Consider the following 27,674-nt stretch of genomic DNA (forward strand, 5'->3'; position numbering starts at 1 on the left):
ACATAGTACCATGCGATACGATAATTGTAAAGGGTGTAACTAGAATTCGTAATAATAGTAAGAAGAAGAAGGGCTTAATAATAAGAGACCCGCTTTCTTTACAGCTAATATTTCAACACTGCCTACAACGAAATGGCTCAGTATAGACCCATTCCAATGCCCCTCTGCAATTGCTGAATGCAGCGAATTAACCTGCCCTAAAATATATAGCCTATTACAAATAGTAGAAAGAATCCCTATGATGAATTGAACACCACTATGAAAAAAAAATCGGGAGCCAAATTATTGATTCGTTTATTTTTAAACCTCTAACGAACTGGCGCGCTCTCCATTTAATTCTGTCTTTGTCTAAAAATACGTAGCTACGACGACGTGATAAACGTAAATTCTAGCCCAAGTAATTGGCGTTTAGCAACATTTCATTAGTGGCTTTTTATCTGAGATGACGACAGATCAGCCAGGGTTTCAGCCTGATAACTTTGTACTTTTCTACCACATTGTTACCTGTAATATGTATTCTATAAAATAAGATAACAGACTTAACTATAGGTTTACAAATTTGTTGGTAGGGGACAAAGCTGGAATACGTTATTTTGTTCACTTGAGAGACACTAATTACGTCCTAATCCGATACGGTCTCTGGGTGAACCTACCTCGTGCTTTCATAAGCCGAGGCCATTTAAAAACGACTCTGGCCTGACCAGAAAAGTTCAAGGCCAATGAAGAATTGTTGTACAACCGCTGGGCAGCAGTCCTTGTGGGCTTCCTCTAACGAGTTACGATAACGAAGCCCTATAACAGCTTCGATTGGTGCAAAAGGGTGGTTGTAGCGTTCAGAGTTAAGATTGAACTCAGCGAAATGTTTTTCTTTTTTTTTTAGGGGTCAATCCATAAAATTCGAGTTATTTCTTTAATTCTAAAGTAGAGATTCTAATTACTCTTTATTAGATATGGTCATCTACTAGAACAGAAATTCTTTACCCATATGAATTGAAAGCCAGTGCTTAAAGGCAAAGGTTTAGAGCTTATGTGCCTCATTGTTATAATTAACTTCCTTGTTTTAAGTAAAAATCTTTTTTAATTTTTACCAAACACGTAAAACTAGTTATAGGATCCTGTCAAATCATCCGTATGGGTAAAGACTGAAGCGCTTACTGATACTAGCATCATGTCAAATTTTAGCAGAATATTGTTTATTGTTAGTAGTTAACACTTATACCATGCTTTACTCATAAAATACATGGTATAGTCACATTGGAAATCACTGCACAACTTACTAACGTCGTTGATAATGTCGCTCACTATTTAAGTTGAGGCAATGTGCTATCGAAAATTACTTCGTTATGAGAAAGTACTTCACCATATTGATTGCTAAAGCCAGGAAAACTACTGTTGCTTTGTTTTAATGCAGACTGTGCACGGAATAATGTATTGGTAAAATCTGTTTTTATTGCAAAATTGCTATTTTCTGTATGTTCTAAATGATATTTGCATTTCTGGGCTTGCTGATATCAATTCATGGCAGTCGATGAGCTTATAGTCGTCACAATCTCAATTCTGCAAAGTAGACAGAACAACGTTCAGGACGCTAAATTTTGTCATACTAAACTGTTACATGGCAACTATCACAAGGTGACCTTAGCTCGATCGGTAAATGACGTAACGTTACGTTTCTTTTACCAGTGCCGATAACGTAGTTCGTATAGATGAATTTTGCTCGCAAGACGTATATATATATATAATTTGCAATGTATTATTAACTAATTACTATATGATCAAACTTATACTTCTATTATCAAACTTACATAACCCTTAAGTTGATATTAAAATTTCTCAGAGTAAATTATAATGATTTTGTGTTCGTATATCACATGACTTGGCGGATCATTTAACGTTACTTCATCTGGAGCTCAGGCGCTCAATAAAGTGATCCTTCGCACGTTATTACTTACGTGGAGGGGTGGGCTATCTTGCTAAGATCTTCTTCAACAATTGGGGATATCAGAACACGTGGAATCATCTTCTAATAGCAAGCAGAGTTTTTTTTTTGTTTTGGCTAAGGAAAAGGCCAATGATGCCTTCGGCTCACATAGCGCACAAAATAGGGTTTTTTTTCTTGTATGTAAATTCTATTATCCCGGTAATTCTCGGCCTACGACATTCCACAAGCGGTGGACCCATTTGAGGAAAATATCCATGTGCCTTTAAAGAGCTAGTGTCAGATGTATATGGGAAAGTGGCTAAAAACTGAGTAAAGCAAATTACCGCAGTGCAGAAAGCCCTTGTAGCCCCCCCCCATCTTAGTACTCTTCTATTTGAATAAAGTCAGTATATAAAATTTGTAATAAAGAAATTGTTTTATAAGTTCATTAGGCCGGTTTTGTTTAGAAGTAGGTCTCGACCAGACAGCCGACCCTCTATTATGATTTGTGTCTATACACGATAATACGTAAAATTTCAGTATCTACACTTTATTATGATAGCCGGTGATAGAATAAACAGCACACAGATTGCACACGTCGATGTAGTTTGTTTTAGCATATCAGACCTATACATGTACGGTGTACAGGATTGTCAAAGAGGTGATTGTCTCAGCAGGTCATATTAGTTACCATCAAACAGAGCTAAGTAGCGGGCGAGCTACTTGAGTCGTCCAACATAGCCAAAAATAGAACAGAATGATACAGCCTACAAAGCACTTCACTTCGTCGAAGGCGTATAGCTGACCGTTCCCGATGATGACGAGGGACTCACCTTGAGTATAAAATCTGTTTCTCGTGCTAGGTAGAACACTTACACTTCTATGTAATTATATGTATATCAGATAGGTACTTACTGCCTCCGAATAACATACATGTTAGCCTCAGGTAATAGAGCAATCAGCTGCTATGAGATACATACATGTTTTAGTTCTTTTTGATCTTCCAATCGTTCTGTATTCAGACTACAATCGAGAGTCCATTGTTCAGTGAAGCGGTTGAAGACTAAGAGTATAAACTAGGGAAAATGTGGCTCAATCAATTTTTGGCAATGAGTGGTTTGCATGGAAGCATTTGTCTTCGAGCACGATCTGACATCTGCAGACACTATGGTCTCCAAAGGTCCTGCACATGCATAGCGTTCATACTAATTTACATAGCATGAATTGTCCAGGCCCTCTGAAGCTTAATATCTTGAAGTAGTACCACTCGTTACCACATTATTATTCATAACATATAGCCGAGGACACACATTGTAAACAGCGAACTGACCGTTGACTGACGAACAGAGTAGTCGCAGCATCGCGGTACGATTTTGCAATCGATGAGGCTACTGCAAGTGTTACAGCAACGAAGTTTGCAGAACACTGCCTTAGTCAAGCGGTATATATCGGAAGTTATCATAATTTTATCTCCTATAAAACCTTCCTCTATGAGAGAAAAAGGAAAGGATAGTCATGTAAACTACAAATTTGTACCGTTACAGCGGCCTACGAATTTTCATAGAGATAATACTATACACGGTACTTCCTGTGGCGGTGGCCTACAATTACTGCGGTTCTAACTACAGCAGTTCTGGGCCCTTTCGCAGCCGCCACTGTGGCAAACGCATCACTGCTGCGACTTCGCCCTCAACAGACGACTTTCGTTATATTGTATATAGCGTGCATCTAATTAATCAATCCTTTAAACGACGTATTTTATAGCTGTGAGTCTTTTTTTGTGAACTCCCCCTTTGTACGCTTTACGGCCCACCGTCGTCGACGTTTATAACAAGCTCGTCTATGTAAACGGGCTTTCGTAACACCTAAAGCAAGTTGCCGTTCTTTTCTGACAACATATCGATGGAGGCAATAGAAAACGAAGACATTAAATGCTTTATGAGAGGGCAAAATAAGTAAGAAACAAAGGCCAAACCAAAAGAAAGCAAGGAGCTGACGCAAAAATTTGTCAGCTCATATAGTATATTATTACCGCTGCTTCAGCAGTCTTGACATGCGTGGCACACATGTGTACATATGCACATGGAGAATAGTTTTTCAAATAACTTCCGTTCGAAATACATACATTTGAAATTACGTACACTTTCATAACTACCGCTTAGGTTACTTTATTGTATAACTTTATAACCTAACGGAACTTTATTGTTAGCGCAGTAATGAAATGGCGCTATTTCCTTTTCCGTTAGTACATACACGCGTCTACTGGGAATATAAGTTGAACTGCAAAATTGGACAAGTTAAGAACCGTACAATGGCAGTTCTTACGTCTTACATCAACAACGAGCTTTGTTAAGTGTAGCCTTTAGTCCTTTGTTCTGCCTATGCAATCATGTAGCCTTTGTGGTTTCATTGAAAACTTTCGCTATAGCGCACTGTCGGCCGCCAGCGATGCCGAGCAAACGTGACTCTGGGCACGCACTCCTCTCAGCTGCCAGCCACACTAGACGGTGTGGCTGGCGATCAGCAGGCGTTGTTGCTCTTGCAAGCGATGACAAGACAGAACAAACTATTGAATTATCTGAGAGGGACGGACAATGGCGGCGGCAGCATCTGCATTTGGGGTGAGATAAAGTTAATGCAACCGCTTTTATCTCTGTATACGGTAAGTTATCGGTAAAGGCATGCTACGAATCAGGCGGGCAAAAAAAGAGACTAAGTCAGCTGTATATTACTATGTTGCTGATTGGCGAACCATTGTATTCTCGTGCATGGGCGTATGCATGTGTGAACGCCAATGTAAGGCCGGGATCATGTGTGCCTTTTGGGCGATGAGAGAATAGCTGAGCTAACCGGATTAGCGATGCTAGCATCACTTGTCGAACAATTCGATAAAATGATGCAGGAGTGACAACTCACACGACGACGGCCAACTCTGTAACGCAGTTTTCAGTCATCATGTCCTGCTTTCCAAGTTTGAGCTCGTTTGATTTTACGCGACGTGGTCCTGCGATGGCGATTCGTACTGTAAAGGCTGCTAATGCCTGTTGGTTACGTCTGTAAGTGTTGACGCTGTGTGGAACAGCAGCGCATTGGCATACGATGCGCACCTGCGATAGGTTCGCAAGCGATTCGCGCTTCGGCCTGTTGGCCACATTTGTCTGTGAGGCGGCCAAACAAGCAAGGGACCCTTTCAGGACGCACACAAGGACGATTGGGCGGCTGCCGAGTACAGCGTATATGCTGGTCAACAGTTGCTTAGGCGAACGATGCAAGAAGCAGTCGACGGTGGACAGCATCTGTGTGTGTCGTTATGGCATCAAAAGTGGGTTTATTTTGAGATGCGCTTGCGGACCAGTTTAGCCATTTAACACATTATAATTCTGCTTAATGTTATGTCAGAGGTATCAGGCCTAACAAATTCGGATCGGAAGAACATGAACTATAATATGTTTGTATACGTACAGAGTTGTCTAACGTTCATAATACGGTAGACGATAGATCTATGACGTAATTAATCGTCGCTACATGTATAGAGAAAAAAAGTGGTAATAATTAGTAGTTAACGATCGGTAAATATGATAAGTTTATTTTATCGTATTCATGTTTTGACATACACTATACCAATAGGGCGATATCTTATGGAGTATATCTAGAACTATTATCTATCTAAAAATGACATGGCTGATAGGATAGAACTCGCCGATGTCCTCGATGCGTAATTTGATTGATTTACGCTATAGTTAGTAATTGGCGTGGTTCTATCCTAATGGTATTTGTGTCCGATATTTCGGAGGGGCGCTGTTTTTAAATAAATCACTTCTGCTAATAGCTAGAAAATACTGCGGAACGCCAAAAACGTACCGATGCCAGCTACGTTCATTATGTTTTGCCAAGTTGAGAACGCATGATATTGGGTCACACAAATTGAGTGCGCCTTAAGTTGCAACTTCCTCGCTGGTAACCTTCAAGTTGACACTGAATAAATTGTTACATTGTCACAGTAACATTTCAAACAGACGTCATGAATGATATCCATTATTATTATTATTATTATTCAACTAATAACTTTATAGTCCTATATCCTCCGAACTATATAATCGGCAGGTGTAATGAAAAGTCGAATTTCGCTTGACGCCAATACGCTGACTCGATATCATCATCTTATTAAAAAAATTGAAGTTATAATTGTTTGCTAATTGAAGGCGAACTAACAGCTTATAGTGATAATTTAATTTGTTTTCCAAATTTGTAACAATTTACATATACTCGTATGTCAGACTCTGCTAATATGCCCTTCTGTTTTTAATTTCAGTAATAAACGAAGTGATTTGCAGCTCCCAGGCGGTAGATCAACTACTTAAGGTACTGACAACGACCATAACGTGAGCTTTCCCCAGATAATATTATGGTCATTTATCTTAGGTCAGGACATATAAAAGGCGTTTTGCTACTTCTAGGAAATTGCCAAAGGCCAATAGATTGGCTAAAATCGTGTAATAAACAAAACCGTTACAACAATTGAATGTGAAACAATTGAACAAATGAACAAACCGAACTTGTACCTGCCAAAAGAAAAACAATAGCAGGTACATTATTAGATTCAGCGTAGCGCGTCGTTTCGGCTGAGAGCATAACCAGGACAAAAAGCTACGGACACATAATTTGAAAACGTTCAAACTTTAACAATGACAAGATGCCAAAACGATCACGGCATCTTTTCATGACCCATTTCCTAATTTCATTCATTTCGATTCTCGCTCCTGTTTCGTCTTGCTTTAAGTAAAGTCGAAGTGAACGTGCCGGATCACGCCCGACCTTTTGTTAGACTCTATAACATAATGCAAATGAGAATAGCACACAGATGACCATACTCGTGATCGTAACCCACACCTGATAAGCACACGAGGGGTGAGCTACAAGTAAGCACACTATTACTTGAAGTGATAGCTTTTCATATCACGTGTGTCTGAATGTACAACTTCCATCATCTGTAATTGTAAGTGTCGGTAGTCGTCCTTTCTTTAAGACTGCTTCTGCCCATCAGTCTTGATACAGGCCAACCTGCAGAAGGCACAATATCTTTAGTTCTAAGTTAGCAGAATTTGTAGATAGGTTTTGATTATTTTTACCGTCGTTCCTGTTTTTAAGGCCGGTCGAGTGGTCGGCGTATGGAGTTGACATCTATAACACTATTGTTGATGACGACCGCTAACTCAATCAGCTATAAGAGTACAGTATCGTTACGTCGACTTTTCAGTCATTTAGTACTCTACTGGACAGCTTCGCTGACAAAACAAGGCCAACTGGCGCTGAGTTGTGATTAAGCAACGCGACTTTGCGTCTTCGCTCACCGTATTCCCCTTATTTTTCGTATGGTACTTGATCAAAATAGACTATGGAATACAATACATGAAAGCAACGTCTCTCGTACGCGGTAGCGGAAACAGTTTACCCACCTGCTAGATCCTGACTCACTGTCTTAGCACGAATTTGAACATGTTTAACTGCTTTCATTTCAAAGTTTCCTAGTCGTTCAGTTTTGTTTAGTTCTTAAGTTCTCCTTGAAATGGCTTAGAAAAAGGTATCGTTTAGACCGCGTACACTTCTATAATGCATGGTCAGAGAGTGACACAGCCACTCGGATCGCCAACAAAGCGGTGATACCACTAATAAAAGTGAAATGATCTTATGAAGCGATTACTTCTCGCTAGACGCTTTCTACTAAGCAAGCGTAGGTTCAGCTCCCTATTAAACAGTAGCAAGGACGCACCTTTATTTATCGCAGAGGTCTACGGATAAAATATACGAAATATAGTGAGGTACATGTAGAAGCTTTACTCTAATACGTTTCACTGGTTTTATTCACCGTTCACGTACCACTTTAGGCACACTTGTATACGTACCATTTATGTACGGAAGCACGGAAAAGTCGAACATGCGAAGAGCAAGGACAGTCGTTGGTTAGACAAACCTAAGCGTGGAAATATTAGATTTTGTATCATAAAAGACTTCTCACGCCTGTGAGACGCGCGTGTCCGACGTTGTACGTGCACCTTGGCTAGCGGTAGTCAGTGAGAAGCGCGTCGTTCGTCTCTGCCTTCTGTTCACGACTGCCACGTCGGTATTCGACCATCTCTACAAACGAAGAGCGTCGGTCGTTAGGCAGACATACATCAGGCGAGCAAGTGAACGAACCGAACGACCCGTTGCTTGGCAGAGCCACACACTCACGCAGGCCGTCAGTGAAGATCGACCGACCGGATGTAGGCAACATTTCCGGAGATCTGTCTTGGACTCTCTTTAAGTGAGTTCGTCCGTCCATCCGTCCGTGCCTCCTTTCATGTATATATAGCACGTAACCACACGAAAAGAGACTAGACTGTCCATCTACCTTTTTCCTTTTTTCGTCGACCCTGCGGGAACGAGAGAACGTGCCCCAGCACGAGAAGATGGCAGCACTACTCCAATGGCAAGATAACAACTACTGGTCCGCCATGTAATACACCATGTAAAATACAACCTACACCAAACGGATAGGGTGGCGGAGTGCGTACCGCAGCGATGTGCACGCACATACATACACACTTAGCTATGGTCCACATACTAGCAGTAATAATATATATATATGTATATATATACTCTATCCATTGGCATAAAACATCCGCGCGGCCGTTCTTGTTTTAGGCGCTGTGATGTTGGATCAAGTAACGTCAAGAGGGATAAGTGAGGCGGTTCGCTATAATGGTCGTGTTCGTCTATACAACTATGGAATAGCAGAAATCATTAGAGAGCATGAAACGATAGAATATATTTGAAGGACATGACCAGTAGACAGACACGAGCAGGAAAAAAGAAGGACGGAAAAAGCTCCATATGCAAACGGCACAGAGGTCATGCCATGCCAAGCTAGGCTGACCTTGCGACAGGTAACCCGGTAAGAAACACAAGTACCATGGCCCTCCTGTATTAGGAAAATTGTTTGAGAGGGTGCACCACGCGTACTGGATGCGTTCTTTTTTTTTTGTGATTTCAATGCGATTTTCTAACGTAACTTCGACTTCCTGTTGTCACCACCCAAATTTGCTTTAAATCGTTAATGGCCTTTAGAGAACATACTTTGACTGGACATACAGCCCATAGCTATTAATCCTAAACCAATTAGTGCCTGCGAATTTGTTTAAGAAACAGGTCAAATCCGAAAAAGCTTGTTGTAAGCTTTAATACCACTTATTGTAGTCACAATATTTTGTCCCCGCATATTTATATGATATAGAGCTGGTCCTTAAATGTCGTCTCTAAATTTTAATAATTTTGTTCGAGATTCTTTAGAAAGCTTCTAAGTTTAGATCAGTATGTTACCGTTCAGTTCCATATGTTACTAGGATTTGTATTTGATCTTGATAACCGGAGTTACGTGCCAACATAAAATCTCTTATAGGACACAGTAGATTTGATACGGTATCATATCAGGCAGCACGGTAGATTGTTCCTAGCGGAAAATAACCATCATTGAGGAGCCATTTGGCTATCAACAAATTCAAATAAATACTTTGACCTCAGAGCAGAGAAAATGCCAAAAAATCATTTGCCTAACGGATGAACGGCACAAACATTTCTTAGGTTTTCGATTGGCACAGTAAAAGCGTACTTCTGTCTGCAGTTCCATGACGTGTTTCAATATCGCAGGTTTGATTCAGTGGGCACTGGCGAATTTCATCAGCAAGAAGTGTTCTCAGCTAGCTTGGATTCAGTAGAAAGCAACTGGCTTCACCTTTATTCCGAATGGGGTTAGTGCGATGCGCTAGAGGAGAGTTTTTGAAGATGTTTATATTCTCACACTCACGACCATCGTGCACCGTACCCTGTCCGTGATCTGCTCTGCGAAGGTTGAGCCGTTCAAGGGCAATAGACCAAAATCTAGATCAAAAATAGATGTGAGGGGTTAAAAAGCTTCCGGTACTTTTTTTATCGCAGATCATGACTAAGTCCCACCAGCAGACGATTGATTGCCACGAAACTGGGACTCTGAAGTGCGTGTGAAAAAATTGCGCTCTAAAATACAGTTCACCTACACCTCATCGTGGACGAAAAGGCTAAAATACGCTAATACATCACATTTAACTAGGGATTTTGTGCAAACATACCTGTATAGTGAATTTATAAAAACTAAAGCACATCAGCTCGACATTGGACATTTCCTGACTGTAAATTTCGTTTCGTCGTAGATTTCTGACCTGTCAAATGATCTCCTATTTGCATTAGGTCTAGCCGTTTGCGCTAACTCTTAGATCACCCTCAAATAACTGCGAGAGCCATTGGCCAAAGGTGATAGATTCGATTAGTGCTATTAATGTTTTAATGTATTATTAGACCTGTGCACCTGTGTTTACGTAATGTGTTCATCATCAATTGAGTTAATAAGAAACGAAAAAAAAAAGGAAAAAACAAAAGGAACTACAATAGGCTTTATTTTATTGAAAGGCCTAAATTAACGAAGGCATTCATGACACCATGACTATCGACTATTCTTATTAATATACAGTGCGAGTAATCGATTGCAAAAAAAAAAATCGGATATAGAGCAATGGCCTGCTGTCTGTATGGTAGTTAGACGCAATCTGTATGGTGTACATGGTGCACCAATGCATCGTATCCTAACAAAGGCCGGCTAAACGAGCGAATAAACACGCAAGAGATATAACAAAACGATAATATATATAATAGGATAGTAGAACAATGGAAAATCATATAAATCAGTGATTGGATAAACAAGAACCGCAAGCAACTATCAATCCATCCATGCAGCCTATAATAACAGCATCGTTCTGGTGTGGTCGTGAACAGAAAATGCAATAGTGAACACTGAAAATGAAAGGAATCGTAATTTCATCGTCTTTGCCGATAAACAGTAATCCTGCCGGTACTGCCCCCTCAATTGACCATCCCCTTTTCCGTAGACAGGCTTGGTCGGTTGTATTTATACATTCATAACATTGTACGTACGTGAGTCTCAGTGCACGGTGCGTGTGTATTAGGGGGGGGGGGCGAGAACCGTCGTGCATAGCTGGGTCGTTCTCCGTTATCAATGTTACAGTGAAATAGAAAATAAAATAATATACATATTACGATACTTGGTATTCGATCAAGCGTTAATTAGAGGAGCATTTATACACGCACTGGTAATTCTACGTCGATATAATAGCAGACGGATGAAATGGGATAGGTTCATCTTCGCTTAGTATAATGTATAGCGTTGTACAACCCATTGACTTTTGCATGAATCTACGTTTTCACATACAGAGCGTAATCCTCGTGCTATGATACCAGTATTATTTTTACCATATACGAAAGTTCGAGGTGTAGATAATGAGATTATCGGAAAGTGAATTACTACGTTTGCCCAGCCGTTGAGTCTCGGACAAAGACCCAAGGCGGGAACGGGTTTGGGAAAACCGCACTGACTGTCGCTTTATGGAGCTAGAAGAAGCGGGTATTCTACGATCGCATAAGTACCATCGCCATAGCTGTCAATCGCTTAATTCTGGAGGAAGCGTTTTTTGGAGAAAATAACAATCAAGCAGAAAGGTCCATAATCTCATGATAATATGTCAAATATATTTAAATTAGATGACAATCGTTTCTACCACCTGCTATAGTTCACGTTACGTATCGATAACGAATAGCTCTTACTATGTTTTATACAGAAACAAATTATTACGTCACAAAGTGCTTTTGATAGATAACAACACTTTTAGCCATTAGCTCTGATGCAATGTCCTTGAACGAGAACAGCGTAAGAAAAAGCCAGCTAGTCGTCGGCGTGACGCACTCTGGCGCGTGCCAGGCCGATGTGTCCGTTAAAGGCTGTAAAAGGTCTAGCTACGGCAGCCGGAGCTGACTGGGTCTTGTAACAATACGGACATCCATTAATCGCAATTGTTACAAACTTTATCAACGAGCTCCTTTCTAAGATCACGAGCTTGATTTGTTGAATTGAACGTTAATTATACACGTCGATACGGCTTGAACATTTTGGAAACTCGGCCTGCTTGCGTCAGCGTCGCAGTGGCGTAATGCAGGCGATTGAGCACCACGGTCACCGTTGCTGTGATTTGCGCGTCGTCACTAATGGGTTTCTGTTGTCTAGATATGTTTGCTATCTAATATGCTAACACTGTCGAGATGTTATACGAGCAAAAATACAAATAGTGATGAGAGATGCCACTCGAAAATGACGACTTATCTTTGAAGATGTTTTATGATAGTTAGATAATAAAGCAACATAATGGCACAAGATACAGTTACGAACGACTAACAGTTGCATAGCATATCGGTATCCTTCTATATCTAAATGGATGCCAACTGTGTAAATGACCCCTGGCGAAAAGAAAAACACCTCAAATCAGTCTCAAACAACAGAATAAGTACTCTTTCTCACCTTTTTTCTGTGGAAAAAAATCTCAAGTGGCAATATTATGCTCAGATAGCAACGTACTAACTCGGGCTCGCATGTGTGACGTAACAGCCTCGACCGACATAACCAAGTTATATATATATATATATATATATATATATATATATAACTCGTATAATTACTTAACTAGGTAACTTGGCACAAAATAATTAACACGTTGAATTTAATTACTTGCTTTATGGCTAGTCGTTCACTGTTTTGTGTTTTTACTAAATCGTCTTGCACACGAGAAATAGGTGTGGATATTATACTGACAGATGGAGCTTTTCTGTTGTGTTCCTATGTATAATACGACGTTCGTGATCTAATACTTAGCACATCCATAGTGCATCTCTGTCCTTATTCCTCTTGCTAAGTTAACCAGTGCTCAAAACAGAGTACACAATCAGCTGAACTCGATCATGGCCCACTATGGCGAAAGTCTAAACCGTGATTTGTTCAACGCTAGCATTAAGCCCAGGACAGCAAACCCATCATATGTATATATAGGGGCACACAAGCAAGCGGCCTGTGCTTTACGTATGTAGCAGATACAAATCCGCTGGGGCTTTCCTAGATCGATCTGCTGAGGCTAGTCATTCCACTCCCATAACCATTGTAATCGCCATTACTCGACCAACTTTCTCTAATGCAACCATAACAAATAGTAGCGCTACAGACCGCCGTTTGACCCGTCGTCGTTCAATAACTCAAATAATTTGGACCCCGCTCATTTGTAGCAGGAAACAAGATCATCAGCCGGAAGTCCAGCTAGTCCATTGTTCAAGCCCTGCTGCTGTAGCGATACAGCTACCGCTCCCACGAACGCAGATTTTCCAAGAATAGCGCAAAAGAGAAGGGCGAAGGAGAGGGATCGACTGAGATGTTATAGTACGAGTGTTGGAATAGGGAAAAGGGTTCAAGTTATGGAATTAAAATACTTGGCAGTAAGTGGAATAGCGAGAAGCAGACCCCAACGCAGCCATTGCCAAGGTCACTCATAGGAGCTCGCGAAAACTGCCTCCAGTGATCGATGTACGGCAACGACTGTAAAAGACGGAGAGAACGATCAGTATGACTGGGTAGACTGCGACGGCGGCGGTCGAGATATCGACAATAGCCGAAATAGGGCAGTATTCCAAACTTCTTAGAGCGACACGACCCATCAAACGAACACTTCGTTATTGAACGCAATCAACGAAAGCACTGATGCGTGCTGCTAATTCCACTTTCTCTCCAAACTACCGTACCTGTTCGTCAACGCGTAACAACGATTCTTTTCGCCTCGATTCGAGTACCAAGTCTGTTGTTTAATCGTCTTTTCTGACATAATGATATTGTCGAAGTTGGACTAGCAACAATGACAATATCGTATGCTCGTACATGCGTCTGTTTATCTATTTGCCTGTAGTACGAAACTGAAGCAACATGGAAGGCGGTAAAAGCGAACAACAGTACTAGCAGAAGTGCAGAGAGCAGAAGACTAATGTCAATGGCGTGATTCAGTTATTAATTATTCCTATGTTATACGATGCTTTTGCTTCCGATGCAGTCGTGCGCCGCAAAACTGCTTGGTCCTACCGGCGTTGCTTACTAGGCCTCACCCCCGTTTCGTGGTCGCCCGACTTCAGTTCGTCAACGGCCGTTTCGGTTTGCCCTGCCGATCGGCCCTCGAAAACGACAGCGGCAGCGGCAACGGCAACGGCAGCGGCAGCGACGACAGTAATAGTTACAAAAGAGGCAACGGTAACTACTAGTAGAAGGAAATATGTATTATGTAATAGGTAAATTATCATAAGGTGCTTTGACGTCTATAGCAGTGGCTCGGTTGGCGATTTCGCCGTCCAGCTGAACCTCATTGCGTAAGCCTTACTGCCAGTGGTTAAGGCACTCATTCTCCGATTAAAAAGCTGTTCACGTTTGCGCACTAGCTACCTTCATTTACGCATTATTATTACAATAAAAAAAGTGTAAACGACAGTGATGCCTACAGACAATGCACACTCAAATGAAGATGGTAAGGAAAAGAACCACGCTCGAGCTACTCATTAGAATCAAAGGCAAAATATAACGTTGTAATGATAGTAAGTGATTATACTATCAATAGCTGTACATTTAACTGCATAGTGAATAAAGTTACAGCTCACGCGCTCGCAAACGTACGTAATATCCCTTCGTAACTAGAACGGGGCCAGCGGCGTGCGTAACTCAATCAGATTGTTGTCATGACAGCGAACGTTTCCTTACGATACTATACCAGTCGACGACTAAATGTTTGTGCGTTTAGTGCCGCATATTCAATAATCAGAAAAAAAAGTATGTTATTGAATAAGCTTGTTGTTCATAAATGTGTATCTAAATGTAGGATTGTAAAAATCCTATAGAGCCCCTGGTTGATTTACAGTTGAAAGATCAGGTATAATGTCTTTCGCTTAGTGGAAGATAATTTAAAATCGTTCCTGTATTAATTAACTTTAAGTTTTTACAACTTAGTATATACAGGGTAATGATATGTATGTGTAGTTCCATGATATGCATTCAAGTTGCGGAAGATTGTAATGGACTATAACGTAGTCTGACGTTATGTATCATTCATATGATCATCAGATATATCTAAATTGACTTACATGCTACGTCATGACAGTCTAAAGAGCAATATTACCTCTAACGAAAAAATCCTACAAAACCGTTTTTAAACTTTGGGCCAGGAAAGCAGAGTCTATAAGGGCATACGAGGCCTAGACGATCATGTTCTACGACAGGAAATAAGATCCAACCTCCAAGGTAGACATTTGCCGACTTTTTGCGAACTCTTTTTTTTTAGCAATTTTTCTTAATTTTTATGAACTAACCAGCATTTAAAAGCCAAAAGCACGGATTTTTTAATAATTTCTATAATTTGGCAGTCGGGTTAACTTACTTCTGTCACTCGCAGGTATACACCGATCGGCTCTACGTACTGCATGTGGCAGCTAAACTACTAATAGTGAACGTCTGTACTTGTTTCGAGGGCAAACGCCTACGACCATGAATAGATAAAGTATTTGTGAGAATTTTTCGGCTACATTACTGATTGACTTCCACACAAAAGGGCGAAATATTCCCAGTGAAAAATATTGTTGGTAATGCGCAACAATGGGCATAAAAAGGTAGACTGAGCAGAGCTCTATCAGTATCGCTCAGCCTACTCTCAGAAATTGGCGGAATTGTTATCGGTAGAACGTTAGTAGTTAACGCTACAATGGAACTTGTAGCAATGTGCCGAGTTAGCATTGTAAGTTGATGTACGACGGGTCGTACTAGGTAACGCACAAGTCAGCTGCGTATGTATCATCTTTGGTAGTCCGCCAACACATCTTCCTGCCTGTGGGGCCCAAAAAATTTCTCTTAACAGCCAATCACACAGGAATACTCACAGAAGATGGTCTGTAACTTTGAATAGAATGAATGAGTTTCGCAGTTCAAACCGGTGCCAAATGCTAAAGCAGTACGATACTGCCACGAGAACTGTTACCTATACGCGTATGTGAATGTATGATTATAGTATTCGACCCAAGCTAGCTCTTACTAGGTTACGCGATTAATAACAATATTCTAATTTTGGATTTTTTTTCAAATTTTTAGAAATTATGACCGCCTGAGTTATCTTAATCGCTTGTAAATTTTCAGGAATAATTTTTTTCTTCTAAGTACATAGAATCGATTCGTGTATACTAGCTTCTGTTACATTCGAAAAGGCAGATCTGGACTGGGCTTGCTAGATCACAACGATGAAAATCCCTCGCCACGTGAAATTGCTATTCGAAAGCGAGAAAAAAATGGTAGAAAAAAATTTTCCCTCATATCGAGCAAAAAACACGCCTACTGTATAAGATACTTTTAGCCATTTAACTTTTCCACCAAATGTCACGACGGCAGTGGCCATCTTGGAATGAGCGCAGATTGCAATCTACTTGTAGGAAATAGTGCAATTTTCAAACTGTAGTATTAAATGCCTATCGGCAAAATTGACGGCCTCTATTAACGCTCCCGCAAAAGCAAAGTTTCGAGAACGACTTTGCTCCTCCTGAACATATTACTCTTCATACCTTCGTCATATTTTGTCTGAACGTTACTATGGCAAGTTGTAAGTGATGCGACTAAGCTTAAACGGAGCGGCATGTAGGGTAAGTTGGACAACGAGCATAATGGAACAAGCTGGGGTCAAAAAAACTGCCGTGCGATAGCTTCAACATACACAAGAAGTAAATTCCCAAGAAATTTATTGAACATGCTGTACATAGATAACGTCTTTTGCCAACGGAGGGAACCCCTTCAAATGTATTCCATACGCCATAGGCCTGATAGGGCCTATGGCGTTTCGAACTCGGTCGGGGGAAATGTCCCCACTATGGAACTCGAATTAGCGACCTCATTTTCACAGCCGGACCCTGAGCCGTTGCAATTATCAACACATATTTAGCTCTGCGTCTGTTTTATTTCGATTTGAACAATTGGAATATTTTTATTAGTGCTCAGACAAAATTTTTAGCTATGACACCATCTGCATCACTATCTCAAGGTCTTCCAATAATTGCGTTGCGACGAACCTCATTATTGGAAAAACCTTCTCATATTTATCTGCTGTGCATTCTCTGTTTAGCCCAACTGGGTCGTTGTATCGACCTGAACTAGCGATCAGGTTACGTTGAAGGCTTCATCCGATAAATACAAGATATACATGATTTAGTAAAAGGGCTGTCCTTAGAAAGTCAGCGTTTCTATAGACGCATAAATAGTGTTACTTACCGTTAAATATCCATGTTAGGCAATATACCAGCTTTTTTATACGGTTTGATTATGAATATACCCTTTTCCACTTACTTACAATAAACACATGCACATTGCCTAGAGATTTAATATAGATCTTTTGTCCGAAGCATTTTTGTTACTTCCTTTATTAAAAAAAGTTCAACAGCACTCATTGTCCCATTCAATAGAGATCTCCTCAAGCTTTGTCTTGTGCTGATGATAGTGACTAATTGAATGGTCCAAGACTAGATATTTGTTTCTGCGCTCGTCTATCCTTGCCGCATTCAGCGTCTGAAATCCACCTACATTTTGCTATCAAATACTGCTTTTGTTGAAACGCTATCCTTCGAACTTAGTCTTTAGTGTTGTCTGGGGGACTGCTGCTTAATCCACCTGGCACTAGACACGTGTCCGTTTTTCCTGCGGGCTATTTTTCGCTCCTTTTAGCTTGACTCATTTGAGCTTGTATAGTGTAGTAGTAGTTAAACCTATTTGTATATTAGGCCAGTATCTATCGAAAAACCAGCGTTAGTATCTGCTATGATTTGAGTCTGCCTCCTGTGTACAATTGAAGTCAGTTCTGGGTATTTTCGCTTATGGTCCCTTAAAAGAGATCTACGTACTAGCAAGTGCCCAAGAGAGATCACGATATCGTCAACTTGAAAGTCTCGTCGCGAGCTCGGTCTATATCTAGCCGATTACTAGCCCACCAGCCAACCAGCTACAGCTGATTCACTAGTATCAGCATTGCCTTTTCTCGCTTCTGTTCGTTAGTCTGTCCTTAGCTATCAGTAGTACATTGTTAGCACAGGACGACTGATCCAACAGGATGCCTACTTCTATATTCGTATATAGGCGGTCGCACGGATCGTCTTCTCTATCGAACGCAAGCTCCTCAAGCCCGGTTCCGATCATCACGAGAACTTCTCCCAGTCCGCAGACGAGAAACAGGCAGAATCGAGAGCGCCAGTAAAATCTTGTAGGTAGAAATAGATATGGGCTTAATAAATAGCACCGATTTAAACACAATACATATACAAAGACGTCAGTGTACATAGTTTAGAAAATCTACAAATATACACACAAGAAACATCTAACAGCAACGGCTGAGGCGAAAACGAAGTCAGGCGGACGGTTGGAATCATAGACTGTGACCATGTGTATCTGTGCGCAATACAATGACTTCATTTGACGATGATCTATACGCTGTTATTTTAGAAAGGACTCCCACCATGATCCCAATCGTAACAGGCCAGTACCTCGGAGCTCTATTCCTCAGCCGTTCTACTTAGTCCATTTAGAGTGTGCATCCACCCATCCCACGACTTCCTGGTCCGATCCTATTATGAAAACTTCTTATCCCCTCCTCTGTTTGCACGCTTTCGGGTTTTTATCTACGTAGCGGGCTTCGTGCGACTAGCATGCGACCAGCGAGCGAATGAACGATCAATGAGGTGTACATCAGTAAAAATAACCTTTTCTTCTTCGAGACGCTTAAAGCGCCGCTTCAAACGTTGCAGCCCCTCTAACTGTTGTCGGCGTTTAAGAACCTTGCCGTTAGTCCAACATTCGAATGCTTTTTGAATGGACGTGGCCCAACAGTTTCTGAAGCTGTTTTGTTTCCCGTTGACATCAACTGCTTACAGGACACTGCCATAGAATATCTGTGTATGTGCGAGAAAAGCAAGAGAGAGAGCGAAAATATCTGTATCTCTGTGGAACGCGCTAAGCAGAACAAATAAGGGAAGCGCAGGGGGAGCGAAAAAACTTTTTTGAGCACGAACCATTGTCGTCGTCGTTGCCGCCGTTGCCATTCTAGCGCCGCCACTATCGGCAGGATCCTGATAAGAATCAACGAACGTCCGTCCCTTTGTTCCCGTCATTACTACTGGTACCGCTAGCCGAACAATTTTGATGATCTGATCAAATTTCCCGTTTGGTTGCCTGACTGCTCGTCAGTTAATCTCAGACCAAAGAGCAGACAGCTGGCCACGGAAGAGTATCGGCCATCGGCCTACTAGTTTCAGTAGACTCGATGGGAGTAAGTAAAACAGCAAACGAGCTGCAAGAGGAGAGGTCGTAGTTTTAGTAATAGTACCAACCAATGGTCACTATGGGTTGGCTTCATTCGGTTTGACTCGGTTCGATTGGGTTCGGCTACTTCGAGCGTAGTCGGCCTCTCTGCCGCCCTGTAAAGCTACTGTTGGAGTAGCTCGACTTCAGGCGACCGAGCCAAGCGAATTGGGACGATCGCTTGGGTCTCCCAGCACCCCTTCCGTACTCGTTTACCGAAATAGGAGACTTCACCTGGGTAGCTCCCTTTTTTCCCAGGGACTTCCTAGATCTCTCCCTCGCCCTGGATGCGCTCGTTTGCTGATCGAAAGCATCCAAACGAACAAGTAAATCTTCTCTGCTCGCTCCGAAGGACTTTCAAAAGAGTTTGCAGAGAATTGACAGTAGGTTCGCACGAGCCCTGGGGGCTGGTTCAGCATCTCCCTGGCTAGTTGGTTGGAAAGGAAAGAAGACGAAAAAGGAGAAGGAAGATGTAGAATGTGTCCTGTTGTACGAATCCTGCCCCTGCTGTGGGTCGAAGTAAGGGGCTCTTTAAACCCCCCGAGGGTAGACAGCCTGCAAACGGAGGGTTCCACGTTCTCTCTTTTGCCCAGCCTTTGCTGCTTTCCCGGCCCGTTCTCTCCCAAGTATCCTACGTACCCTTCGGAGTGCGGATCTTAACGCACCATCGGACAAAGTATCGCGCAGCGGGACGACGGACGGAAAAGCATCTCTTTCTGTGTGCCGCTGCGCCGCCTGTTTCTCTGGCTGCGGCTCTCGCTGCTGAAGCGCGTTGGATCGCAGCAGATAAGCATCCGTCCATAAATTAGGCACTAGACCGAGCTACGCTACTACTACTGCTACTACTATTACTGCCAGTAGTGATGCTGGTGGTAGACAGTATCATCCAGGCCGGCCGGCCGGCCGAAGAAGCGGCTGAATCCAACGGGGAAGGCGAAGTAAGTGTTGCACGCAACGGACAGCAAGCCGACACGGTATAGTACCACCGTCATTTCGAAGGCGGAAGCGCCATGAGTTTTCTACGAGCTGCAGCTACAGCAACGACGAGGCTGATACAGGGGCTCGACTAACCTTTAGTGTGTTTGCTACGTCGATCAGGAAAGAGTCCTAGACTACTGCTTCTAGACGAACTGCACTGAACGTCCCAGGCGAGCCAACTTCTGCCGTAAAGGCCACGCTTCCTATACAACACTATACGGACAGACAAAGGCAAGTGAACAAACGAATGGTCGGACCTGTGGACCAGTCAGGCGAATATCGCAAAGAGCGGAACACATTTATCCAATTCTATCGCATCCCACTCGTTTGGATACAATCGGTCCGTATCGCATTTTCTCTTGTTCTATCTCTCATTTCTCTCAGAGACCCGGGAAAATCCACGGCTAGGGTTGGTTGGGATAATCTGAAGGCTCCAGCAGTCTTTAAGGCTCATGATATGGTGCTACAACGCTAGTAAACGATCAAGAAAAGCGGCTAAAGTAGTATATACATTGAATGAAAGTATTTAGGGTGACCTTGTTCATCAACTTTGTTTCTACCTTGCAGAACTTTAAATTCGATCAGATCGAAGCAATGCTATATGAAAGCTATCGGCGAATCATCAACCATAGCCAAACAATTTCTTTGTCCTTACGCTCATAATGCGTAGCATCTTTTTTGGTGTCTTAATGTACGTATCGCGTTGCTTTTTATTAGAATGGCATATTGTGTGCGTGTGTGTGTGCGTGCGTGTGTATGTGCGTGAGCGCGTATATTATATGTGGAGCAGGACACATTTCGAAAGTAGGCCCGTCGCCCCAACCAAAGTTGGTCGGGTAGCTCGTGGAGAATACACATCGAGTTCGTAGAAGTTGGCTGGAGAAGCATCAGATTTTCATTTGGCTGCAACGAAAACCGAGTGACGAGGACGACCCAAGGCACATCGTTTTCAGCCAAAGCGTGAACCACTCTCCTCTTGCTCTGTATATCTGGTACTACATGGGCGATACAAAAAACGAAATAGAATCAAACGCGATCAACAAAGCAAGCTGTAAGAAAAAATTGTCAGTCGTTTCTAGTCGGGTCTGCTTACTGCTTTTCGCTCAAGACCTCATGACAAAAACATCGTCGACAATGACGATCACTACTGCGATGACGCCATCGGAAGGCTACCGGACCGAACAAAGATACGAGGTCGAGATGAGTGAGCGGACGATGAGCAATGGCTAGATCGTTCCGTCCTCCTCATCGGCCGGTGATCCGATACTGTCATTCGATCCAATCGAATACGGTATATCTGAGACGGCCATTGACGGCGGTACATACATGGTATCCGTTTTTCATACACGTACAATCCACACCGAACTGCGTAGGAGTATCTACAAAGTTGTGTGTCAAAGGAAAAGACAACAGAGCAAGGACAAGACGTTTACAGGAAATTATGAGATAAAGAGGAAGAAAACGGCCAAAAAGGGTTTGTTGTCCTTGTATTCATGTGGCAAATTAGGTCCGCTGAGGGAATTAGCTGGATATTATTAACAGGATCAGAGCTTGTCTAGCTGTCGTTTAATTATGTCTCTTCGAAACACTAATGTGCAGATGTGGCGCATACGTGTCTACCATACCATAAAACAGCGCCGTCTACGATATAGAGCCGAGTGAAGACGTAGAAAGTAACGTGTCAGTCTACAATAGGTTGTAGCAGGATGTAATTTTGTAATCTCACATAAGAAGTGTATTTTATCCTTATGTAAGAGCCGTTGTCACTGAGGCCATATCAGCATATTCCGAACATGTTAACTTTTCGCTATGCTTCTCAATGCCGTTCGTTCTACAGAACTCCTGATCTGCATGTATATCGGCCATCTATCTACCGTGCCACCTATCTCCACGCTTATAGGATTAAATGAGTTACAGAATGTAAATTTCATGAGAAATTAACATTAGGATTGTTTTGTAGTCATTCGGCGATAGGGTTGAGCAAATGTAATGTAGCGAAGGATAAAGGGAGAAACATTATGGAAGAAAAAGGAGTGAAAAAGGAGCTCCGGTATTGGTGGCAAGGCTACGGGACGGCGGTAGAGGTACAAAGTATAACTGAGCTGGGCCTTGCAAAAGGCCCAATCAATCCAAAAGTCGACCGTGAGGGGCCAGAGACCTGCGGGAAGAAAGAGTTTTCAGTAACAAGTAAGTAGGCTCTAATTTCCTTTTTCATTTTCCCTTACCCTGACTCGTTTTTAATGTTATAGAGCAAGAAGGATAACGTCGAATATAGACAACACTGGAAATGATCGACATGAGATCGGAACGTAGCACCCTGTCAAAAGGAAAAAGACGACGGAAGCACTGGTTGGAGATAAGCGGAAGACAGCTATGGCGCCAAGGAGGAAGATGCGTCTATAGCCAAGCGATAGGCGGCAAGAAAGATAACGAAAGAGATAGAAAGAGAAAGAGGCCGAGGTATGAGCGAAACTCACCTGCAGTAGCAGTCACTCTGGAGAGGAGAGCAGGAGAGGCGCAGGCAGCATCAGTGAAGATACAGCAATAGTCTGGAAAGAGTAGCAGGGAGCGGCCGGTCCAAACTGACAGCGCTAGTGCACCCGGCCAATGTCGCTGCGCCAGCCAAACTGACGTATCGGCTAAGGCAACCGAACTAATCCTTTCATTTGCTCCATTTCCGTTCCGAATGTTCGTTCAGTCGCCCGCTGACTCACTTCGTACCACCGTCACTCCTGTCGCTCGCTACCACCACCGCCCACATTAGACTAGTCGACTCCTGGGCTCGTCGAAAAAAAGAACGAAGACGCCAACAGAGAAAGCATGCCTGATGCGAAAAAATAGAGCAGCAGCAAAAGAACCGGAGTGTAGCGCAGTGCGCAGTCACCACCCTGTCCTTTCATCTTTGCCTACTTTTCGAGTCCTGGGACTGTTCAGTCAATGCCACGTAGTTGCGTCGACGCAGTGGCGGCAGCAGCCGACCCATCGACAGGCGGTACCCAGTATGACGGCGGCGGTGGCAGTACCTCGTAGCAAAAGCAAGAATGATTGCCCGGTCCGTAGGACTTCGGAACCCAAGAGCGGAACTGCGTCACTTTTCCGCTACCCATAGATACTCCACCTACGATGTTTATAGGGTCAGGCATGACGACTGAACCTGCGAGCTTACACTTGGGATCCTGCTCGGTGGACGGGAATAGCGCCCCAACTTGGCAAAGGTACCGCCTGACTGTGCGTGTGATTTGCCTGTCATTTTCGCTGCTGTTGCTATCGCCATTGCTGATGTTAACATCGTTGTCGTTAACGGCACCGGCAGCAGTGGCGAAGGTCTAAGTTGGTATATACAGTAGCTGACGTGGGTATATGAATGTATATTGCTTGAATTGATATGGGCCTGCCTTATGTGGTTGTGGTAAGGCAGTCCGGGTTTAAATGGGTTCCCACTACTTATAAACCAAACGGTTGCAAAAGAAGAACGACAGTGCGCTCCCACTTACGGACCTTTTTCAATTTCCGGGTAGAGCAATTTGTATGATAAGCACGAAAATGTGCATCAATGCATGCTAATTAAATGTAGATGCATAAATACGTGTTTATAACGACGATGGATAAATAACGACCACGCAACTCTTGTTGTTTTGTAATATACTAGTCATTATTGCTCAATAGCACGCCATATTAAGTCCATTTGAGGAGTCTGACAGTTATAAACAATCCTAAAAGACATGTGGGCTTACATGTAGGTTTTTTGGTTAGAGAATATAAACGTGCTTGATGTTTAAACTGCAAAAGATTATTATCTCATTTTGTCTGAATTAGGTTGAAGGTTGAATATCTGCAGAAAACGTTAAATCAATCAATAGACGCCAGGCCCTGACATTTGTTTGACAAGCATCTACCCGTAATGGCGTACATTCACTCGCGAACCATTCATATATAGGGCAGCCAACACAGAGCCGGGCTTTGTAAAAGCATTTGGGACTTTTCAACCTTTGGATGCACTTTTATTAGACTGGTCAGCAAAAAACACATTAGGAACTGTGTTTAAGAACAGATAGTTATGAAATAGCGTTCTCTCATAGATGTACTTGACGGTACGATTCAGCATTATGTTTTTACGTCGAACGGCAGCCTCTGCGTAAACGTAGGCCAAAAAGGTCGATGTTGTGATCGTACGCAACGGTAGAATGCGGAAGCACATCGGAAATCCTAGCTCAAATCGAATTGAAAAGTGCCTTAGGTTGTTTACTTAACGATCTAAGCGAACGGATACTGGTTTCCCTGTTCTGCGGCTGCAGGTGCTGGCGATGTCTGTTGTCTGCAATAACACCTCGAGGACTATGCAGAGCCCAACAGAGAAACCGTATATTTGGGATGCAAAATTTTACATTGAAGCCCATAGATATGTCTTAATTTCGATTATGTATAGCTCAACGTTTAGACAGAATTCGTTAATCTTATCTAGTATTTTTAGTATTAACATTACGGCATTACTGAATAATGCTATTTACTGTTCCTCCTAAGCAGTTTGTTCAACAATATCTAGTTAGTGCTGGCCTCCTATTTATTTATCCTCATCCTAATTTGTGCACAAAAGAACTTAAAAAGATTACAAGATCAGCTTTGAACAGCGAAAATCTTGAAGTTCATTGAAGCGTGACACTGAATACAAACGCTGCGTGCGCCCTTTTGAACTTATTACATTAGCGAAGTAGATCTATGTAGCATAAAAATAACGACAATATCTTTCTTCCTCGTTAATCATAACCTTAGTTGCACGTAGTTATATCACGGCTCATTAAGTATATCTATGGAGAAGCTATACAGATATATATATGCGTAGACACTGATGTCGTCCCGCGAACGTCCAACTATTTTCCTCTAGTCTGATTTAGACCCACTTGGTTCCGTTAACCATCTTCGAAGTGCCCTTTGTTCGGCACCGTCACTCCCCTAGGAAAAAGTATCATCAATCATAATTTAGATGCTGCATTATTCCTACAGCTGTAAAACGAGTGCAACAGACTACGACGACGATCAGAGATAAAGGCTGGGAATGCAAGAGTCAGGACGGTGCGGAAAGACAGTGATACCGTTCGGTCACAGAACCACAGTTAAGCGTCCGACCTAGAGCGCCGCCACTGAGTCGCATACCGGTAGCGTTACTGCCCGTGTATACATGTATAGCACACACGCGCTGCGCTAGCTTTGTCCACTCGAAACATGGAAGCGTCACTGACGAGTCGACAGTTTGAGGTTTGAACCCTTTGACATCACCTGCTAAAAAGTGATTTTCCAGCGAGCGATAATCTAGCCCAGTTTCGAAGGCTGATTCAAGCCGACCCACCATTTCGGGTCCGCGCAAATATTTGCGACCGCTACAATAAATAGCACAATTCACCAGGCGGTCTTAGCCTAGAACTGAATTGAACCTTAGCAGTGATAAAATGATAGGACAAACGCGTTTCAGATAAACGATTATCCGTCAGTTCGTATGTCAATTACATTACAGATTATGCCCAGTCGGATAGCTAAGCTGGGCCAACTTATCCTGCGGCACACTCAAAATTTTTATTTTGCAAGGGGTGGGAATGCGCAGTGAAGAACGACAATTCAGCGACATCACTACACAGTAGGATTCATGCACTTGCTGGTTTTCGACGTGGCGTTGCCTCGACGCTAACCTGCGGCGGTATGTCCAAGTGTATATTCCGATAAGTGCGTTCAATGTATATATCAAGGTATTTTGTACCTATCACGAATGCCTGTCACTGGGTCTCTTAGCCCGAAAGAAGTGCCACTCGTTGTCCTTGTTTTGTCACGCTTGCGACTCGTTGTAGTAGGGATCGGTAGAGCGGAGAGATTTCTGCTGGATTTACATATGAGAGTGTTTAACGACGTGGGCTGAATAAAGAAGACGAAGAGGCGGAGACTGCGGCCAGCGGGTTTGAGAGCTTTACTAAGTGGATACATAAGGTGATAACCGCTGTCTGAGTAACGAGCTATAGCCATATGTAAACACACCACGAAACATATACTGCTACAAATACTAGACATAATCCAGAAATTCTGAAGGGGACAGAACGGTGCCTGCCACGGTTGCCAGCATTACAGCCAAATCGAAGAAATCCGTCTGAGTAGCAAAGATATAGAAAGTTCGAAGTAAGGGGAATGAACTGGCATGCAGACACTCGTAGGGCCCAACTACTTTTAACAGAGGTGTTTAGCGGGATAAATAGCCCGGAGAAGCAGGGATAAGGTGCCACCATCTATTAACAATACTAAAAACCCAGGAGGGCAGCGAAACAGTTCGAGAAGAAAGTAAATAGAAGCAAATGACTGTAGCAGTATAGATAGAAAACAGCATACGATATATACATGTACATATATGTATGTGTATGATTTAGTGTACATTTTGACGGCGCGTGTTGTTGTGGGCACGAGTATCTACGGATACAGTTGCATAGCTAGAAAGTCTGTGCGCTCTGCACGACTGTCTGTATGTATCGAACTACTGCGATAATGCTTGCACTGATGGTAGTGTGGGTGTCAAGCTCGGCTCTTTACCGCCCTAATACATACAAATTGTACACCTCTTTATGTTGACAAGAATTCGGTTCCAGTCGCGATTTGGGGATTGTACTGAACGACTCCACCTTTCTGAGTGGCAGATGGACGCCGACTGAAGAATACAGAGCGACCAAATAAGAACTGTCAGACTAATCATGCGTCTCCGTTGTGATGATAGTAGCGGTGATAGTATCCGCGTGGGAACCGAAGCCTGAGGTCGTCACTTCACGTGGCATAAGCGGACGAAATGGAGTCGCCTGGTATTGTTGCAGGATCAGCGGATCCTTCCCTGAAGGATAGAAGATGGATATCCGTCAGACGTGAAAGCCTATCTTTCCAGTTTGTAAGCACACAGCAAGAACTCTCTGGATAGGGAAATAATTATGGTAAGCAACGCTAGCCTTGTGGCTCGCCTATTCTTACATTCAGATTGAGCTTATGCCAGGCAAGTCTTACATAAACGCGCGATGTGTTTGTTTGACAATAGGAAAACGCTTGGGAAGAAGCTTCGTCACTCTACTGCTGGTAGATCTACCCCTTTACTACCATTGGTTATTGTAAAATATTGTGTTTAACCATGCCCAATCAGACACAGCTAGAGCGATCGAAAACATTGTTGAGTCGTCGAAAAAAAACTGATAGTCAGTCGTAACAGGTTGGCGTTGGTGACGTTTGAAAGAAGAGAAAGTTGACGCCAGACGTAGATGTACTACCATAGCCAGAATGTTCTTCTTTAGTCTTATAATGGAAATATCTGGAAAATGAGTGAAATTTTTACAAAATTTATTCAATTTTTATTATGAAAAGCGCACAGATGCTGGCTAGGCCATAAACGGTTATACTATATATAGTCAAGATACGTTACCTGTATCTCTCGAAAATGGTTTCGTT

At 42.5% G+C, this 27,674-nt stretch overlaps 3 long non-coding RNA genes across 4 annotated transcripts in view; 2 read left to right on the plus strand and 1 right to left on the minus strand.

Moving 5' to 3' along the window:
• The window catches only part of LOC147756959 (uncharacterized), a 99,288-nt gene that overhangs the window by 66,281 nt on the left and 5,333 nt on the right, over positions 1-27,674 (minus strand). The window contains exon 2 of one of the 2 annotated variants that reach the window (XR_015322892.1): positions 17,269-27,072. The exons of the other annotated variant lie outside the window; for it this stretch is intronic. This is a non-coding gene — a long non-coding RNA (uncharacterized LOC147756959). Of the gene's footprint in view, positions 1-17,268; positions 27,073-27,674 lie in introns of those variants that run through there. 2 annotated transcript variants of the gene reach the window in all.
• Positions 13,650-15,429, plus strand: LOC111247525 (uncharacterized). Its single transcript, XR_002672147.2, has 3 exons — positions 13,650-14,120; positions 15,083-15,158; positions 15,310-15,429. It is a non-coding gene; the product is annotated as an uncharacterized LOC111247525 (long non-coding RNA).
• Positions 22,235-25,350, plus strand: LOC147756960 (uncharacterized). The gene is made up of 2 exons (XR_015322883.1): positions 22,235-22,403; positions 25,218-25,350. It is a non-coding gene; the product is annotated as an uncharacterized LOC147756960 (long non-coding RNA).

This window comes from Varroa destructor, unplaced genomic scaffold (genome assembly GCF_002443255.2).
Source record: "Varroa destructor unplaced genomic scaffold, Vdes_3.0 BEIS01000003.1, whole genome shotgun sequence".
Classification (NCBI taxonomy): domain Eukaryota; kingdom Metazoa; phylum Arthropoda; class Arachnida; order Mesostigmata; family Varroidae; genus Varroa; species Varroa destructor.